We start from the raw sequence: 20,807 nt of genomic DNA, 5'->3' as shown, positions 1-20,807 counted from the left end.
ATATGGCCACCAAGTGTCCATTCTAAACACTGCCTGGCTCCAACGCCCTAGTACCCCAAACAGATGCACCATATGGCCACCAAGTGTCCATTCTAAACACCGCATGGCTCCAATGCCCTATTATCCCTAACAGATACAACGTAGGACCACCAAGTGTCCATTCTGTCCATTTTCTGGCTCCAGTGCCCTAGTACCCCGAACAGTTACACCATATGGCCACCAAGTGTCCATTCTAAACACCGCCTGGCTCCAAGGCCCTAGTACCCCAAACAGATGCACCATAAGGCCACCAAGTGTCCATTCTAAACACCTCCTGGCTCCAATGCCCTAGTACCCCAAACAGATACAACATAGGACCAAGTGTCCATTCTGTGCATTTTCTGTCTCCAGTGCCCTAGTACCCCAAACAGATGCACCATATGGCCACCAAGTGTCCATTCTAAACACCGCATGGCTCCAACGCCCTAGTACCCCAAACAGATGCACCATATGGCCACCAAGTGTCCATTCTAAACACCTCCTTGCTCCAATGCCCTAGTACCCCAAACAGATACAACATAGGACCAAGTGTCCATTCTGTGCATTTTCTGTCTCCAGTGCCCTAGTACCCCAAACAGATGCACCATATGGCCACCAAGTGTCCATTCTAAACACCGCCTGGCTCCAACGCCCTAGTACCCCAAACAGATGCACCATATGGCCACCAAGTGTCCATTCTAAACACCGCCTGGCTCCAATGCCCTAGTACCCCGAACAGATACAACATAGGACCACCGGGTGTCCATTCTGTGCATTTTCTGGCTCCAGTGCCCTAGTACCCAAACCTGATGGCCAAGCTAAATCTCAGGAGCCTCTTACATTAACTAGCAGAACCAACTCCCACATGACCACATTACCGCCCAACACAGCTGCCATCCACGTAAATTGAACCTGTCACCCCAGTTTAAATAGGCAAGCATGGGTTTTCCGCTTACCACAAAGGGATAGTAAGAGGACGGTGTGCCTCTGCTTACATTATAACATCCAGAGGAAAGTGTCCTGGCTATTAATACGCAAAGACTGTGATTCCTTTCCCCGTTTCCCTCTGCAAACTCAATGAAAATGAATCAGACCTGTTAATAATTCATAGGTAAAATAGCACGTACCTGAGAACAAGGGTTAAATTATGTCAGCCGAGCGCGGTGGCGACACAAGTGGCGCCTTTAAAGCTCTTGCACAGCAGAGGAGTGCGTGCAGCGGGAGAGAATTTATCCTTATGAAATATTCAGAGACAGACTTGGCTTCTCGGAGACGTTCAGAGCCATGCCCGGCACGTGCCCAAGTCCCGGAGCTGGCAGATGGAGGAGAGAGAGAAGCACCTGGGGCCCGAAACATGTTAACTACTCGCCTGCCGGGGGGGCGTTGAATTCTCAGAGAGGCCTGTGGGCAAAAGGAACATTAAAAATACATCAGACATGAGTATCTTTCATCTGTGCACTTGTACGGTGAATTTGAGATCTCGCCCATGCCATGTGTGCCTGCGGGTGGCATGGCAAGGTCGCCAGTGCATATGGGTCACCAGACTTTCACTTTCTTCTCGTGGCTTTGTTTGAAACTTTTCCTGAGGATTTGCCAGAATTACTTTAAATAATGAGAAACGAGGGCGGCACAAGACTTGAAGAGCCAGCACAATTTTAAGGATGCAGCAGCCGGAAAATTACCACGCGACTCCAATTTAGGTTTAATGCCTCCCAATTGTTTTTTTTTTACAGTTTTGGACAGAGTGGGTACCAAGTTCTACATGGTTTTTATTGGGGTCTATAGCCCTGCTGGAGAGATTTCCCATCACTTCCTGTCCCAGTGATAACAAAATAAATGGGCGAAGTGAGTATAAATGTATAGGATGCCATAGGTCCCCCTACTAGAAAAATAATAATAAAACAAGTTTGAGGTGGTATCCAATACCTCCCGAAAAAAATAAAAAATTTGACTGTTTTTTCACCTCAACAAAGGAACAAGGCCATTAAAACTTTTGTCAAAAAAGTCCCACTCACCAACACCTACATTTTAAAAAAGAAAAAAAAAAACAACCTAAATCCATAAAACTTCTCTATGTGATATGTTTTTAGTAGGGTGGAATGACAAAACCCTTCAGTTTTTGTTTTTGGTAGAATAATGAATGGCTAAAACCCTTCAGTTCATGTTTATGAGTGTGGAATGCCTAAAACTTCTCAGTTTTTGTTATAGTGAGGAATGACTAAAACCCTTCAGTTCGTGTTTTTGGTAGTGAGGAATGACTAAAACCCTTCAGTTCATGTTTTTGGTAGTGAGGAATGACTAAAACCCTTCAGTTTTTGTTTTTGGTAGAGTGAGGAATGACTAAAACCCTTCAGTTCATGTTTTTGGTAGTAAGGAATGACTAAAACCCTTCAGTTCTTGTTTTTGGTAGAGTGAGGAATGGCAAAAACCCTTCAGTTCTTGTTTTTGGTAGAGTGAGGAATGGCAAAAACCCTTCAGTTCTTGTTTTTGGTAGAGTGAGGAATGACTAAAACCCTTCAGTTCGTGTTTTTGGTAGTGAGGAATGACTAAAACCCTTCAGTTCGTGTTTTTGGTAGTAAGGAATGACTAAAACCCTTCAGTTCTTGATTTTGGTAGTAAGGAATGACTAAAACCCTTCAGTTCTTGTTTTTGGTAGTAAGGAATGACTAAAACCCTTCAGTTCTTGATTTTGGTAGTGAGGAATGACTAAAACCCTTCAGTTCTTGTTTTTGGTAGTAAGGAATGACTAAAACCCTTCAGTTCTTGATTTTGGTAGTAAGGAATGACTAAAACCCTTCAGTTCTTGTTTTTGGTAGTAAGGAATGACTAAAACCCTTCAGTTCTTGATTTTGGTAGTAAGGAATGACTAAAACCCTTCAGTTCTTGTTTTAGGTAGAATGATGAATGGCAAAAACCCTTCAGTTCTTGTTTTTGATAGAGTGAGGAATGGCTAAAACCCTTCAGTTCTTGTTTTTGATAGAGTGAGGAATGGCTAAAACCCTTCAGTTTTTGTTTTTGGTAGTAAGGAATGGCTAAAACCCTTCAGTTCTTGTTTTTGATAGAGTGAGGAATGGCTAAAACCCTTCAGTTTTTGTTTTTGGTAGTAAGGAATGGCTAAAACCCTTCAGTTCTTGTTTTTGGTAGTAAGGAATGCCATCAAAACGCAGCCACCGTGCCATGCCATCAAACGCAGCTACTGTGCCATCAATTGTCACCACTATGCCATCAAACACAGCCACTGTGCCCCCAATTGTTGCCACTGTGCCCCCACTTGTAGCCACTATGCCCCCACTTGTAGCCACTATGCCCCCACTTGTAGCCACTATGCCCCCACTTGTAGCCACCGTGCCCAGTACCCCTCCCTGGCACTTACCTTTATGGCTTCTACGTCCCTCGATGTCCACCGTCCCGCCCTCGATGATGCTTCAGCCAATCAGGTTACCTGATTGGCTGAGATGCCTGTCAGTCTTATCCTCGGACGTACGGCCGGTACGTCCCGAGTATGAGCTTCAGGAAGCCGACTACAGGGCTGTACTCGGACAGCCTATCAGGGCCGCTGGCTTTGATAGGCACTTCCACACAGCCAGTCAGCTGCCGCTATTCAGCTGACCGGCGCTCAATGTCCGGTCAGCTGAATAGTGGGCGGCAGCGGCGAAAATACACTGTATGAATCTGTATATTTTACTGGCTGTGAGCGAGCCAGAGGGGGCGGCGCTCCTGCGTCCCTATGGACGCACCACCGCTGTAAATAAGTGAGGAATGGCTAAAACCCTTCAGTTTTTGTTTTTGGTAGAGAATGACTAAAACCCTTCAGTTCGTGTTTTTGGTAGAGTGCGGAATAACCCTTCCGTTCAGGTTTTCGGTAGAATGAGGAATGACTAGAAAATGTGTCCCCCCCCACGGGACGATTTCCACTCCATTACTGTTCAGGTGACAATTGTAACATTTTGGACCCCTCCCCTTTTTTCTATTAGCTCTGGATAATGGTCACCAGACAATAAGAGAGGATCCCCAGTGGTAGAAACAGCAATTAAAACCTGACAGGGGTTCCAGCCCTTTTTCATTGTAGCCAAAATATAAAAAATAAAGTCTGGAAGTACACTTTCATAGGCTGTGGTGGAACAATAAATCTTCACCTTCTCCAAAACGCAGCCCACCTAGGTGGAGGCGGGTCACCCGCTATTGCTGCCGTGCCAAGATGGCCGAAGGAAACCTCGATCTTCTAAAGCGGTTTGGGCTGGAGTAAGTAAAGGTCTGAGAACCCGGCGATGTACGCCAAACCGCGGCCCCGACCCAACAAATATAATAAAAGCGCCATTATTTTTCTACAATTAAATAGCTGTCAGATGGGAGATATATTTCCCTGTACGGCGGACAATAAAGTGGATAATAGCTCTCCTATAATACGGGGTATCACTACAATAAATAATTTCAGCACCATTAATTTGTATAATGTACTTTTAACAGCCTTATTGTCTCAATCCCGGCTCACAGCAGATCACAGAAAAAAAAAAGGAACCTCAGACAGTTTACTCATGGGGGCTGTTGGTGTTTCAGACCTGCGATCTATCCCGAAAGCCTCCCGCCCCAAACCTGGGGGAATAAATAACCCGGAACACCTTCCGGACGCACCCTTAGAGCAAACCTCTCCCTTGTAATCCCAACTCAGATTTCTAGATACACTTAGGCCCCGTACACACGAGAGGATCCATCCGCTGGAATTGATCCGCGGACCGGCTCCAGCGGATAGATCCCCTGGTGTGTACAATCCAGCGGATCTGTTTCCGCTGATTTTTATCCCCTGGGATGGATTTCCTGTATCCGCGGATAAATCCTCTCGTGTGTACTAGGCCTAAGAAAGGAAGCTACAATGGATTTAGGCAATTTGCGTGTTTATACATTTTTATTTTAAATATTATTTTCTAGGAAGCCTTTAATACATGACAAAGGACTCTCGGAGCACTATGGGTTATCTAAAGAGATGACTCAGTAGGCACAACAACTGAAACAACTGAAGGACAGAGAACAGGTTCACTTTAAAAGTAGCCCAACCAGCTTGCTATGGCCTCATGATTATGACTAACCCTCATTGTAACCCCTACAATAACCCTCCCTATGACCTCAACACTAACTCTTCCTTTAACCACCAGCACAAGCCCTCTTTTTAAACCCTCATACTAACCCCTCCCTGAAATGTTCACACCAACCCTCCCTCCAACCCTAATCCATTCTATAATCACAACACTTCTCCTCTCTGTAACTCTCTAACTCACTAACCCTCCCTTTAACTCTAATCCTTCCTCTAACCCTAACACATTCTTTAGTCACAACACTTACACTCTTTGTAATCCTCACACTAACCATTCCTCTACCCCCAACACTAACTCTTTCCCTAACCCTAACCCTCCCTATAACACCAACAATAATCCTTCCTCTAACCCTAACCCTCTCTTAAACCCTAACACTAACCCTCCCTATAACTTTCACACTAACCCAGCCTATAACCCTCAATGTAACCCTAAAACGATTCCTTCTCCTAACCCTAATCCTTTCTATAAATACACTTACCCTCTTAGTAACCCCTCTGTAATCCTAACACCAACCCTTTGTCTATCACTAACACCAACCCTCCCTATAGACCGAACACCAACCCTCCCTCTGGCCCCAACACAAGCACTCCCTCTACCCCGAACACAAATTCTCCCTCTAACCCTAACACCAACCCTTCCTCTAACCCTAACACCAACCCTTCCTCTAACCCTAACACAAACCCTTTCTCTAGCCCTAACACAAACCTTCCCTCTGGCCCCAACACAAACCCTTCCTCTAACCCAGTGTTTCTCAATTCCAGTCCTCAGGCCCCCCCAACAGGTCAGGTTTTCAGGATTTCCCTCAGAAGAAAAGGCTGTGGTGATTACTAAGGCAGTGAAACTGATCAAATCACCTGTGCAAAATAATGGAAATCCTGAAAACCTGACCTGTTGGGGGGGCCTGAGGACTGGAATTGAGAAACACTGCTCTAACCCTAACACAAACCCTTCCTCTAGCCCTATCACCATCCTTCCCTCTGGCCCTAACACTAGCACTCCCTCTACCTCCCTCTACCTCCCTCTAACCCTAAAACCAACCCTCCCTCTTCCCCCAACACCAACCTTCTCTCTGGCTCTAACACCAAAACTCCCTCTACCCCCAAACACCAACCCTCCCTCTAACCCCGACATTATTCCTCCCTCTGTCCCTAACATTAACACTCCATCTACTCCCCAAACATAGACCCCCCTTTTAACCCCAACACCAACCTTCTCTCTGCCTCTAACACCAAAACTCCCTCTACCCCCAAGCACCAACCCTCCTTCTAACCCCAACACCAACCCTCTCTCTAACCCTAACACCAACCCTCTCCCTAACCCCAACACCAACCCTCCCTCTAACCCCAACACCAACCCTCCCTCTAACCCCAACACCAACCCTCCCTCTAACCCCAACACCAACCCTCTCTCTAACCCTAACATCAACCCTCCCTCTGGTTCTAACACCCTCCCTGGCCATAACACCAACCTTCTCTCTGGCTCTAACAGCAACCCTCCCTCTAACCCCAACACCAACCCTCCCTCTAACCCCAACACCAACCCTCTCTCTAACCCCAACACCAACCCTCTCTCTAACCCCAACACCAACCCTCTCTCTAACCCCAACACCAACCCTCTCTCTAACCCCGACATTATTCCTCCCTCTGTCCCTAACATTAACACTCCATCTACTCCCCAAACATAGACCCCCCTTTTAACACCAACCCTTCCTCTGGCCCTAACACCAACCTTCTCTCTGCCTCTAACACCAAAACTCCCTCTACCCCCAAGCACCAACCCTCCTTCTAACCCCAACACCAACCCTCTCTCTAACCCCAACACCAACCCTCTCCCTAACCCCAACACCAACCCTCCCTCTAACCCCAACACCAACCCTCCCTCTAACCCCAACACCAACCCTCCCTCTAACCCCAACACCTACCCTCTCTCTAACCCTAACATCAACCCTCCCTCTGGTTCTAACACCCTCCCTGGCCATAACACCAACCTTCTCTCTGGCTCTAACAGCAACCCTCCCTCTAACCCCAACACCAACCCTCTCTCTAACCCCAACACCAACCCTCTCTCTAACCCCAACACCAACCCTCTCTCTAACCCCAACACCAACCCTCTCTCTAACCCCAACACCAACCCTCCCTCTAACCCCAACACCAACCCTCCCTCTAACCCCAACACCAACCCTCCCTCTAACCCCAACACCAACCCTCTCTCTAACCCCAACACCAGCCCTCCCTCTGGTTCTAACACCCTCCCTGGCCATAACACCAACCTTCTCTCTGGCTCTAACAGCAACCCTCCCTCTAACCCCAACACCAACCCTCCCTCTAACCCCAACACCAACCCTCCCTCTAACCCCAACACCAACCCTCTCTCTAACCCTAACATCAACCCTCCCTCTGGTTCTAACACCCTCCCTGGCCATGACACCAACCTTCTCTCTGGCTCTAACACCAACCCTCCCTCTAACCCCAACACCAACCCTCTCTCTAACCCCAACACCAACCCTCTCTCTAACCCCAACACCAACCCTCTCTCTAACCCCAACACCAACCCTCCCTCTAACCCCAACACCAACCCTCTCTCTAACCCCAACACCAACCCTCCCTCAGTCCCTAACATCAACCCTCCCTCTGGTTCTAACACCCCCCCTGGCCATAACACCAACCTTCTCTCTGGCTCTAACACCAACCCTCCCTCTAACCCCAACACCAACCGGATTCACAAACAGCGGCGCATATTTATGCCGCCGTAGCGTATCTCCTTTACGCTATGCCGACGCAGCGCAGAGAAGCAAGCACAGAATTCACAAAGACAGTGCTGCCAAATCTGCGCTGGGTTTCTTAGGCGTAAGCCGGCGTATGTGGAAGTGGGCATGAGCCATGCAAATGAGGCGTGACCCCATGCAAATGATGGGCTGAGTCTCAGACAGATACGTATAATGCGCCGTCCCGTGGACGCATCCCAGTGCGCATGCTCACAATCACGTCGGATCTACTCCCTAAGACGGATCACTGCCTACGGCGTGAACGTAACCCTACGCCCAGCCATATTCACGTCCAACGTAAACGACGGCTTGTGTTCCCTGGTGCAGCCCTTTGCATGGATGCTGCTGAGTTACACCTCCTTTATGGGGCATAACTTTACGCCGGACGTATGACTTTACACGCACTGCGTCGGACGGACGTATGTTCTTGAATCGCCGTATCTCCCTCATTTGCATATGTGAATAGAAAATCAATGGGAGCGCCAAATACGTCCAGTGTAAATATGCGCCCAAGATACGCCAGCGTAGGCAAGTTACGTCGGTCGGATGAAGCCTATTTTCAGGCGTATCTTGGTTTTGTGGGCACGGCGCATATTTGCACTTACGCGTCGTATCTTGAGATACTTCGGCGCAAGTGCTTTGTGATTTTAGGGCAATGTATTTTTCTGTAGCATATTGGTGTAGTAAATGTATCGCTATATATTGTTATTATGTAACACGTCGTTTGTTTTTAAAATGAGCAAATAGTAAAAAAAAAAGAAAAAAGTAAAAAAAAAAAATTAAATACATTTAAAAAGTAAAATAAAAAAACAAATATCCGAAAAGCAGATTTAATGAAATTATATTTTTAGTGTTGCGCTGCTTAGAAGACCTGGGCCCCCCCGCCTTTCCCTTCGGAGAGGAAACGATTTTTATTCTATTTTTTTGGCGGCGCGCTGCAGAATCCATAACGCGGCGGCGGGCCCCCCGCACGCCTCCTGCACATTTGCCGCTTCCATCCTCCTTGTAATCTATTATGAATGTGTCCAACGGTTAGGATGTTTTGCGGAGGGAAGCGCAGGCAAGTTCTTATTCGCACGGGTCATTAAAGACGATCGCGATTTTCACCGGGGACCCGTGCGGCGCCTCGATTACCCCCCAAAAAAAACACTTTTCTGGGACGGACCGGGCCGCCCGCTAGACGCGGCCAAAATTATCTGCTGCGCTGAACCGGGAGGAATTTTTAAAAGTGTAATTTCAGAAGAGAGTGCGGAGGATTCAGGAAATAAATGGCGGATAAAAACAATAGATAGATAAAGATCATCGCTACATTTCTACCTTTTCTTTTTTTCCCTCAATTTTCTGCCGTCACCGAGATTTTATTCTTCTCCTCCTCCCGTCTACAAAAGATTCTTAGTGGCAAATTCATGGAAAAAAAATTAAAAATGAAAACTTGCATCTATTCAACCAATGGGACTGCTGGTACAATATTAATAATAACAATAATACTAATAACAATACTAATAACAATAATAATAATAATAATAATAATAAAAATAATAAAAATAATAATAATAATAATTATTAAACAAATAAAAAAATAATTAATAATACTAATAATAATAATATTATTATTATTATTATTATTATTATTATTATTATTATTATTATTAATAATAAAAAATAATAATATTAATAATAATAACAATAATACTGATAATAACAATAATAACAATAATAATAATAATAATAATAATAATAATAATAATATTATTATTATTATTATTATTATTATTATTATTATTATTATTATTATTATTAATAATAATATTAATAATAATAACAATAATACTAATAATAATTAAATAAATATATAATAATAATACAAAAAATAAAAAATAAAACACATTATGGCCACTAGATGGAGCAGAGGATAATTTTTTTTAACTTTAATCCTAAACTCCATCTAGTGGCCATAATGTGGTATTTTCTTGAACTATCCTATTTTTTTGGAAAAAAATAACTAAAAAATAAAAAAACTTGCATCTATTCATCCAATAGGACTTCCCTGTGCCAATGGGGGCAAAACTAAATGTTCTCCTATTTTATCTACAGGTCAAAGGTTTTTCTTTGAAAAAAAGTATGGATCAGGAAAAAAAAATAACTTAATAATAATAATAATATTAATAATAATAATAATAATAATAATAATAATAATAATAATAAATAATAATAATAACAATAATACTAATAATAACAATACTACTACTACTAATAATTATTATTATTAAATAAATAAATAATAATAAAATAAAAATAAAAACACATTATGGCCACTAGATGGAGCAGAGGATCATTTTTTTTACTTTACTCCTAAACTCCATCTAGTGGCCATAATGTGGTATTTTCCTGAACCATACTATTTTTTTGGAAAAAAATAACTAAAAAATAAAAACTTGCATCTATTCATCCAATGGGACTGCTGGTACATTTCTCTGTGCCAATGGGGGCAAAACTAAATGTTCTCCTATTTTCTCTACAGGTCAAAGGTTTTTCTTTGAAAAAAGATAGTATGGATCAGGAAAAAAAAATAATAATAATAAAAAATAATAATATTAATAATAACAATAATACTAATAATAACAATACTACTACTAATAATTATTAAATAAAATAATAATAATAATAATAATAATAATAATAATAATAATAATACTAATAAAAAAACACACTATGGCCACTAGATGGAGCAGAGGATCATTTTTTTTAACTTTAATCCTAAACTCCATCTAGTGGCCATAATGTGGTATTTTCCTGAACTATTCTATTTTTTTTTTTGAAAAAAATAAAATCTATTCATCCAATGGGACTGCTGGTACAATTCTCTGTGCCAATGGGGGCAAAACTAAATGTTCTCCTATTTTCTCTACAGGTCAAAGGTTTTTCATTGATAAAAGATAGTATGGATCAGGAAAAAAAAATAATAATAATAAAAAATAATAATATTAATAATAACAATAATACTACTAATAATAATAATTAAATAATAATAACAACAAAAAAAACACATTATGGCCACTAGATGGAGTAGAGGATAATTTTTTATAACTACAATCCTAAACTCCATCTAGTGGCCATAATGTGGTATTTTCCTGAACTATCCTATTTTTTTTTCTTATGAACGAATTACATTTGACCTGTAGAGGAAAGAAAACATTTGATTTGACCTGCATTCGATCGGCAGTTTCACACAGACCCAGGAACTCAGACCCGGGAACTCAGCACAGGGATGGTGAGAACCCCTCATAATGGGCACAGCAGGTGTACAGACCCGGGAACTCAGCACAGGGATGGTGGGAACCCCTCATAATGAGCACAGCAGGTGTACAGACCCGGGAACTCAGCACAGGGATGGTGGGAACCTCTCATAATGGGCACAGCGGGTATACAGACCCGGGAACTCAGCACAGGGATGGTGGGAACCCCTCATAATGGGCACAGCGGGTGTACAGACCCAGGAACTCAGCACAGGGATGGTGGGAACCCCTCATAATGGGCACAGCGGGTGTACAGACCCGGGAACTCAGCACAGGGATGGTGGGAACCCCTCATAATGGGCACAGCGGGTGTACAGACCCGGGAACTCAGCACAGGGATGGTGGGAACCCCTCATAATGGGCACAGCGGGTGTACAGACCCAGGAACTCAGCACAGGGATGGTGGGAACCCCTCATAATGGGCACAGCGGGTGTACAGACCCGGGAACTCAGCACAGGGGTGGTGGGAACCCCTCATAATGGGCACAGCGGGTGTACAGACCCGGGAACTCGGCACAGGGATGGTGGGAACCCCTCATAATGGGCACAGCGGGGGTACAGACCCGGGAACTCAGCACAGGGATGGTGGGAACCCCTCATAATGGGCACAGCGGGTGTACAGACCCGGGAACTCAGCACAGGGATGGTGGGAACCCCTCATAATGGGCACAGCGGGCGTACAGACCCGGGAACTCAGCACAGGGATGGTGGGAACCCCTCATAATGGGCACAGCGGGCGTACAGACCCGGGAACTCAGCACAGGGATGGTGGGAACCCCTCATAATGGGCACAGCGGGAGTACAGACCCGGGAACTCAGCACAGGGATGGTGGGAACCCCTCATAATGGGCACAGCGGGTGTACAGACCCAGGAACTCAGCACAGGGATGGTGGGAACCCCTCATAATGGGCACAGCGGGTGTACAGACCCGGGAACTCAGCACAGGGATGGTGGGAACCTCTCATAATGGGCACAGCGGGTGTACAGACCCAGGAACTCAGCACAGGGATGGTGGGAACCTCTCATAATGGGCACAGCGGGTGTACAGACCCAGGAACTCAGCACAGGGATGGTGGGAACCCCTCATAATGGGCACAGCGGGTGTACAGACCCGGGAACTCAGCACAGGGATGGTGGGAACCCCTCATAATGGGGCACAGCGGGTGTACAGACCCGGGAACTCAGCACAGGGATGGTGGGAACCCCTCATAATGGGCACAGCGGGTGTACAGACCCAGGAACTGAGCTCAGGGAAGGTGGTAACCCCTCATAATGGGCACAGCGGGTGTACAGACCCGGGAACTCAGCACAGGGATGGTGGGAACCCCTCATAATGGGCACAGCGGGTGTACAGACCCGGAACTCAGCACAGGGATGGTGGGAACCCCTCATAATGGGGCACAGCGGGTGTACAGACCCGGGAACTCAGCACAGGGATGGTGGGAACCCCTCATAATGGGCACAGCGGGGGTACAGACCCGGGAACTCAGCACAGGGATGGTGGGAACCCCTCATAATGGGGCACAGCAGGTGTACAGACCCGGGAACTCAGCACAGGGATGGTGGGAACCCCTCATAATGGGCACAGCGGGTGTACAGACCCAGGAACTGAGCTCAGGGAAGGTGGTAACCCCTCATAATGGGCACAGCAGGTGTACAGACCCGGGAACTCAGCACAGGGATGGTGGGAACCCCTCATAATGGGCACAGCGGGTGTACAGACCCGGGAACTCAGCACAGGGATGGTGGGAACCCCTCATAATGGGCACAGCGGGTGTACAGACCCGGGAACTCAGCACAGGGATGGTGGGAACCCCTCATAATGGGGCACAGCGGGTGTACAGACCCGGGAACTCAGCACAGGGATGGTGGGAACCCCTCATAATGGGCACAGCGGGTGTACAGACCCGAGAACTCAGCACAGGGATGGTGGGAACCCCTCATAATGGGCACAGCGGGTGTACAGACCCAGGAACTCAGCACAGGGATGGTGGGAACCCCTCATAATGGGCACAGCGGGTGTACAGACCCGGGAACTCAGCACAGGGATGGTGGGAACCCCTCATAATGGGCACAGCGGGGGGTACAGACCCAGAGGGCCCAATATTGATATTAATAGGGGCCCCAATGCCCAGAGATCTGCCTCCAATTTCGGTCTCCCGCGCAGACAATCGATCGGTAAGCAGCGAGGATTGAACCCGTCTCACGTACATGACCTGAATCTACCCAAATATTCTGATTTAGAGAAGCAGCCAAAATCCACCCCCCCTCCCCTCCCCCGCTCCCTGTACTCGGTGAATAGCATCTTAATTATGAACAAGCCTTTCAGCCGACTATTGAGGAAGAGATATATTCTGACGATTTCTTTTTTCTAATGGTTTGGAGGGAGATGTTTAATTAGCGGGCTTGTTAAGTCAGGATCCGAATCCCACTGTTTTTATGTCATTTTCTTCATTTTTTTTATCTTTGTGGAAATATTGGCATTCAGGAGCTTTTGAAATTATCGTCTTTTCAAAATATATAAATATTCAAATCGCTCTTCAGTTCTCAAGCTTTACACATGCCGGATTTCAAGGGGGGGGGGGGGGCGCTCCGTCTGGAAGGGAAGCTCCCTCTTGTGGGCAGAAAGAGAACATGGCGGTCAGCTTGGGGCGCTCACAACATCTCATTTTGCGCCCCCCCGTCTGGCCCCACCCCTAACTCCACCCCCTTTGCCCTGCCCATGTATACCCCACCTTTTATGTAGTGCCCAACAAATGCAGAGCTACCAGCACCCATAAATGCAGCCTCGCCAGCGCCCAGCAAATGCAGCCTCGCCAGCGACCCATCACATGCAGCCTCGCCAGCGCCCATCAATCGCAGCCTCGCCAGCGCCCAGCAAATGCAGCCTCGCCAGCGACCCATCACATGCAGCCTCGCCAGCGCCCATCAATCGCAGCCTCGCCAGCGCCCAACAAATGCAGCCTCGCCAGCGCCCAAATGTAGCCTCGCCAGTGCCCAGCAAATGCAGCCTCGCCAGCACCCAGCAAATGCAGCCTCGCCAGCGCCCATCAAATGAAGCCTCGCCAGCGCCCATCAATCGCAGCCTCGCCAGCGCCCAGCAAATGCAGCCTCGCCAGCGCCCATCAAATGCAGCCTCGCCAGCTCCCATCAAATGCAGCCTCACCCACTATAAAAAGGCTATATTAAAGGCTATAAAGGACGCAACCCCTTTTTAATGGCCGGGGGGGGGGGGGGGAGGAGAAACTCCACATTAATGTCCTTAGGGGGGCGCAACTCCTTATTAGTGGTCATGGGGAGAGGGAGGGAGGGGGACCACATATTAATGGCTAAGGGATGCTAAAATGAATAGATATAAATACACATACACACACACACACACACACGAAAAAAGCAAATATATGTATGTTATTTAAACATTACATTTTATAAATATATACACACATACATACATATAGATACATACATATACACACACTCACACAATTTCTTTTTTAAATAAATGTATACAAAATTAAATGTATAAATAAATAAATGATATTATAATATATATACGTATACACACACACACACACAATTTTTTTTAATAAATATACATAATATATATATATTATATACACACATGCGAAAAAATCAAAATGAATGTATATAATTTATACATTTTAAATTTATATATATATATATATATATATATATATATATATATATATATATATATATATATACACACACATACACACACGCACATAATTAAATAAAATGTATAAATAAATGTATATATATATATATATATATATATATATATTTTTATACATTTATATTTATACATTTTCTGTTTTGTGTGTGTATATATATATATAAAAAAAAAATATTATATATATTATATATGTATATATACACACACACACACACACACACACAAAAATAAAATGTATAAATAAAATTACACACATTATATATATATATTTATTTATACATTTTATTTTTTTCTGCGCTAAAAGGCAAACTATAAGTAGCAATCCCTCGCCCCTCCCTGATCCCGACACTACGGAAAAAAATAAAAATAAAAGACAGCAGCAGTCAAAAAAAAAAAAAAAACACAGAAATAAGCGTCTCTGAATTGAGGCTTTTATCGCGGCAGAGCGGCGGGCAGATGGAAATTTCATTGTGTGTCGGTTTGTGATAAGATAATGGGGAATGTTTTGAGACAATTACGGGAAAATCGCTCAGTCTGATGATCGGTGAGGAAGTCTGATGATCGGTGAGGAAGTCTGACAATCGGTGAGGAAGTCTGACAATCGGTGAGGAAGTCTGACGATCGGTGAGGAAGTCTGATGATCGGTGAGGAAGTCTGATGATCGGTGAGGAAGTCTGATGATCGGTGAGGAAGTCTGATGATCGGTGAGGAAGTCAGAACTTCGGGGAGGGAGAAGCGAGCCAGAGACGGTGACAGGTCCTCTTCACAGGCAGATGACACGAGTCATTATCTACAAGGGGCTCCCCTTCTGCATCCCGTCCTGTGCAGATGGAGCCAAATGATTGGTTGTCATTATCCAAGATGGAGGATTAAAGGTAAACTCCGGGCAATATATATATGAGGGGAGGCTTCACCTGCCAAAGGGATTTGTAGATCTGTCCATCCAGTTCTAAGATTTACACAGCTCTGCTGCACAGACGGGCTCTGACAGGGGAGGGCAACTCCATATCAATGGCCATGGAGGGAGGGGGCAACTCAATATCATTGGTCAAGGGACAACCCAACTCTAATGGCCATGGTTGGAAGGAACCTACTCCATAATAATGGTCAATGGAGGAGAGGGACAACTCCACTCTAATAGCCATGGGTGGAATGAACATCTCTATAATAATGGTCATGGAGGGAAGAGGGCAACTCCATATTAATGACCAAGGAGGAAGGGGGCAACTCCCAGAGGCGATTCACTTCGCATGTGTTGCGCTTTGCAAGTCTCTCTCTCTAATGGCCATGGATGGAGGAGGCTAACTCAATATTATTGGTCAATGGAGGAGAGGGACAACTCAACTTTAATAACCATGGGTGGAAGGAACCAACTCTATAATAATGCCCATGGGAGGAAGGGGGTAACTTCATATCACTAATCATGGAGGAAGGGGGTAACTTCATATCACTAACCATGGAGGAAGGGGACAACTCCATATCACTAACCATGGAGGAAGGGGGCAACTCCATATCAATGACCAATGGAGGAAGGGGGCAACTCCATATCAATGACCAATGGAGGAAGGGGGCAACTCCATATCAATGACCAATGGAGGTAGGGGGCAACTCCATATCAATGACCAATGGAGGAAGGGGACAACTCCATATCAATGACCAATGGAGGTAGGGGGCAACTCCATATCAATGACCAATGGAGGAAGGGGGCAACTCCATATCAATGACCAATGGAGGAAGGGGGCGACTCCATATCAATGGCCATGTAAGGAAGAAGGGGGCAACTCCATATCAATGGTCATGTATGGAGGAAGGGGGCAACTCCATATCAATGGTCATGTATGGAGGAAGGGGGCAACTCCATATCAATGACCAATGAAGGAAGGGGGCAACTCCATATCAATGACCAATGGAGGAAGGGGGCAACTCCATATCAATGACCAATGGAGGAAGGGGGCAACTCCATATCAATGGCCAATGGAGGAAGAGGGCAACTCCATATCAATGACCAATGGAGGAAGGGGGCAACTCCATATCAATGACCAATGGAGGAAGGGGGCAACTCCATATCAATGACCAATGGAGGAAGGGGGCAACTCCATATCAATGACCAATGGAGGAAGAGGGCAACTCCATATAAATGACCAATGGAGGAAGGGGGCAACTCCATATCAATGACCAATGGAGGAAGGGGGCGACTCCATATCAATGGCCATGTATAGAGGAAGGGGGCAACTCCATATTAATGACCATGGATGGAGGAGGCTAACTCAATATTATTGGTCAAGGCAGGAGAGGGACAACTCAACTTTAATAACCATGGTTGGAAGGAACCAACTCTATAATAATGCCCATGGAGGAAGGGGGTAACTTCATATCACTAACCATGGAGGTAGGGGGCAACTCCATATCAATGACCAATGGAGGAAGGGGGCAACTCCATATCAATGACCAATGGAGGAAGGGGGCAACTCCATATCAATGGCCAATGGAGGAAGGGGGCAACTCCATATCAATGACCAATGGAGGAAGGGGGCAACTCCATATCAATGACCAATGGAGGAAGGGGACGACTCCATATCAATGACCAATGGAGGAAGGGGGTGGGCGACTCCATATCAATGACCATGTATGGAGGAAGGGGGCAACTCCATATCAATGACCAATGGAGGAAGGGGGCAACTCCATATCAATGACCAATGGAGGAAGGGGGCGACTCCATATCAATGACCAATGGAGGAAGGGGGCAACTCCATATTAATGACCAATGGAGGAAGGGGACAACTCCACATCAATGGTCATGTATGGAGGAAGGGGGCAACTCCATATCAATGACCAATGGAGGAAAGGGGCAACTCCATATCAATGGCCATGTATGGAGGAAGGGGGCAACTCCATATCAATGACCATGTATGGAGGAAGGGGGCATCTCCATATCAATGGCCATGTATGGAGGAAGGGGGCATCTCCATATCAATGGCCATGTATGGAGGAAGGGGGCAACTCCATATCAATGACCAATGGAGGAAGGGGGCGACTCCATATCAATGACCAATGGAGGAAGGGGGCAACTCCATATTAATGACCAATGGAGGAAGGGGACAACTCCATATCAATGACCATGTATGGAGGAAGGGGGCATCTCCATATCAATGACCAATGGAGGAAGGGGGCAACTCCATATCAATGACCAATGGAGGAAGGGGGCGACTCCATATCAATGACCAATGGAGGAAGGGGGCAACTCCATATTAATGACCAATGGAGGAAGGGGACAACTCCACATCAATGGTCATGTATGGAGGAAGGGGGCAACTCCATATCAATGACCAATGGAGGAAAGGGGCAACTCCATATCAATGGCCATGTATGGAGGAAGGGGGCAACTCCATATCAATGACCATGTATGGAGGAAGGGGGCATCTCCATATCAATGGCCATGTATGGAGGAAGGGGGCATCTCCATATCAATGGCCATGTATGGAGGAAGGGGGCAACTCCATATCAATGACCAATGGAGGAAGGGGGCAACTCCATATCAATGACCAATGGAGGAAGGGGGCAACTCCATATCAATGACCAATGGAGGAAGGGGGCAACTCCATATCAATGACCAATGGAGGAAGGGGGCAACTCCATATCAATGACCAATGGAGGAAGGGGGCAACTCCATATCAATGACCAATGGAGGAAGGGGGCAACTCCATATCAATGACCAATGGAGGAAGGGGGCGACTCCATATCAATGACCAATGGAGGAAGGGGGCAACTCCATATTAATGACCAATGGAGGAAGGGGACAACTCCACATCAATGGTCATGTATGGAGGAAGGGGGCAACTCCATATCAATGACCAATGGAGGAAAGGGGCAACTCCATATCAATGGCCATGTATGGAGGAAGGGGGCAACTCCATATCAATGACCATGTATGGAGGAAGGGGGCATCTCCATATCAATGGCCATGTATGGAGGAAGGGGGCATCTCCATATCAATGGCCATGTATGGAGGAAGGGGGCAACTCCATATCAATGACCAATGGAGGAAGGGGGCAACTCCATATCAATGACCAATGGAGGAAGGGGGCAACTCCATATCAATGACCAATGGAGGAAGGGGGCAACTCCATATCAATGACCAATGGAGGAAGGGGGCAACTCCATATCAATGACCAATGGAGGAAGGGGGCAACTCCATATCAATGACCAATGGAGGAAGGGGGCAACTCCACATCAATGACCAATGGAGGAAGGGGGCAACTCCATATCAATGACCAATGGAGGAAGGGGGCAACTCCATATCAATGGTCATGTATGGAGGAAGGGGGCAACTCCATATCAATGGTCATGTATGGAGAAAGGGGGCAACTCCATATCAATGACCAATGGAAAAAGGGGGCAACTCCATATCAATGGTCATGTATGGAGGGGGTACAACTTAATATTACTGGTCAAGAGAGGAGAGGGACAACTCAACTCTAACGGCCATGGGTGGAAGGAACAACTCTATAATAATGCCCATGGAATGGATGGGGCAATTCTATATTAATGACCATGGGGTAAGGGGCAAACTCCATAATAATCACCATGGGAGGAGAGGGGCAATTCATATTAATGGCAATGGATGGAGGGGTCCAACTCGATAATAATGGCCAAGGGGGGCAACTCCATATTAATGCTCATGGGTGGAGGGGGCAAACTTTATATTAATGGCCATCGATGGAGAGGGACAACCTAATGGTGATGGGGGGAGGGACACAACTCTAATAATGGGCGTGGTTTTGGAAGTGTGAAGGTCGGGATGGTCAGGAGGCCAAAAACCTTTTTTTTTTTTACCATAGACACCCAAAACCAGAAATTGGTAAAATGACGGATTGAGCGCCATCCGGTTGAAGGAGGACTCAAAGGAAAACCACGAGCTCCAGCAACGGCGCGATTCGTATAAATTGAATCAGAAATCCCTTTCCTCGCTCCCGAAGATCCGCCCCCCCGGCGACTCGGAAAAATTCCGATCCTCGCGTCTCATCGCTCGCGTCTCACGTCCCCATTACAGCGTTTCTTTATTCAGGACGGCGCGGCGCGCTGACAATCAGAGGATCTGGAAACGCGATTTGAATACGCGGCGAGCGCTTGGCGTTCCGGGAAATGTCAGGCGAGAGTCTCACCTGCTTTCCATTTCCTCTATGAAGGTATTTATATAAAATGATAGATTTCCGAGGCGGCGGCGGCGGCCACTTATCTCTCCATTAGAGCCGCTCCCATTATAGAGTCCGTCAGCAGAGTGACGGCATCGGGAGATAAGAGGGGGGCGGCGCTGCCGAGCGGATAATATGAGAATAGGAAGCGATCCGTGGAAATCGGCCAAATATTCCACCGCGACCCGACAGGCGCGTCCTCTACCGTCACCGAGTCACATGATGAGAACACATCATCAGAGTCCCCTCTTACGTCAGCGTCCTCAGAGTCCCCTCTTACGTCAGCAACCTCCTCAGAGTCCCCTCCTACGTCAGCGTCCTCCTCAGAGTCCCTTCCTACGTCAGCGTCCTCCTCAGAGTCCCCTCTTACGTCAGCGTCCTCCTCAGAGTCCCCTCTTACATCAGCGTCCTCCTCAGATTCCCCTCTTACGTCAGCGTCCTCCTCAGAGTTCCCTCTTACCTCAACGTCCTCCTCAGAGTCCCCTCTTACGTCAGCGTCCTCCTCAGAGTCCCTTCCTACGTCAGCGTCCTCCTCAGAGTCTCCTCTTACGTCAGCGTCCTCCTCAGAGTCTCCTCTTACGTCAGCGTCCTCCTCAGAGTCTCCTCTTACGTCAGCGTCCTCCTCAGAGTCTCCTCTTACGTCAGCGTCCTCATCAGATTCCCCCTCTTAGGTCAGCGTCCTCATCAGAGTCCCCCTTACATTAGTGTCCTGTCTTACATTAGCGTCCTCAGAGTCCTCATCGGCGTTC

Source organism: Rana temporaria, chromosome 10, assembly GCF_905171775.1.
Source record: "Rana temporaria chromosome 10, aRanTem1.1, whole genome shotgun sequence".
Taxonomy (NCBI): domain Eukaryota; kingdom Metazoa; phylum Chordata; class Amphibia; order Anura; family Ranidae; genus Rana; species Rana temporaria.
Note: the sequence above shows the minus strand (reverse complement) of the source record.